This window comes from Gavialis gangeticus, unplaced genomic scaffold (genome assembly GCF_001723915.1).
Source record: "Gavialis gangeticus isolate Ggan-Ray unplaced genomic scaffold, GavGan_comp1, whole genome shotgun sequence".
Taxonomy (NCBI): Eukaryota; Metazoa; Chordata; order Crocodylia; family Gavialidae; genus Gavialis; species Gavialis gangeticus.
The window spans coordinates 164,256,231-164,256,934 of NW_017729024.1; the positions used below are offsets into that span (position 1 = coordinate 164,256,231).

The window sequence follows — 704 nt, forward strand, 5'->3', positions numbered from 1 at the left end:
TCTCCCCACCCCCCCAGCAGCAGCAGGCTGGCAGCAGCCCCCTCTCCCCTCCCCGACTCCTTTGTTTCTGGGCTTTTTGTGGCAGCGCTGCCTGGCAGTCGGATCCCAGCTGAGCTGCAGCCCCCCCCACCCGAAACCAGAGGCTGTCATGGCAGACAATGGAGGGCAGTGTGCTTGCCCCCGCGCCAGGCCTCTGCAGAGCTGCCCCCCAGCCCAGGGGGCTGACCCCGAGCAGCGCCAGCACTGACAGCTATTGCAGTCTCCCGGGGGGGTAAAGCAAGCCTGGACCTGGAGGGATGTAGCACACAGCTGGCATCACCCCGGCAAACGGCCCCCGCCCCCCCGGACCCAGCTGCCCCATGCACCCCACAGGCCCGTCCCCACCTCACCTTCCCTGGAGCCTCCCGGGACCCCAAAGACAGCGGGTTTCTCCCCGTCCCTGGTCCTCCCTGCCTGTGCTAGGGCTGCATCCCTGGCAATGCAGAGGGGCTGCGCAGAGCAGGCGGCCCTGCTGCGGCGGTGGCTGCGGTGACGTTGTGCCGTGCGAGGCAGCCCGCCTGCCCACAGCCCCACGCTCCGCTCGGCCCCCGGGGACCGGTGGGAGGGGAAGGGACAGCGAGAGCTGGCGTCAGGTCTGGGGTTTCACCCTCCAGATGATGCCCCCGCTCCACATTCCCCAGCCAGGCCAGGCCAGGCCAACCCAC

At 69.9% G+C, this 704-nt stretch overlaps 1 protein-coding gene across 4 annotated transcripts in view; it reads right to left on the reverse strand.

Moving 5' to 3' along the window:
- RUSC2 (RUN and SH3 domain containing 2) overlaps positions 1 to 704 on the reverse strand; it is a 47,061-nt gene that overhangs the window by 26,967 nt on the left and 19,390 nt on the right. For 2 of the 4 annotated variants that reach the window (XM_019518025.1, XM_019518027.1), the window contains exon 1: positions 390 to 646. The exons of 1 other annotated variant lie outside the window; for it this stretch is intronic. The gene's annotated coding sequence lies outside the window, so the exon portion shown is untranslated. Of the gene's footprint in view, positions 1 to 389; positions 647 to 704 lie in introns of those variants that run through there. One more of the 4 variants, XM_019518028.1, reaches the window with a different exon arrangement.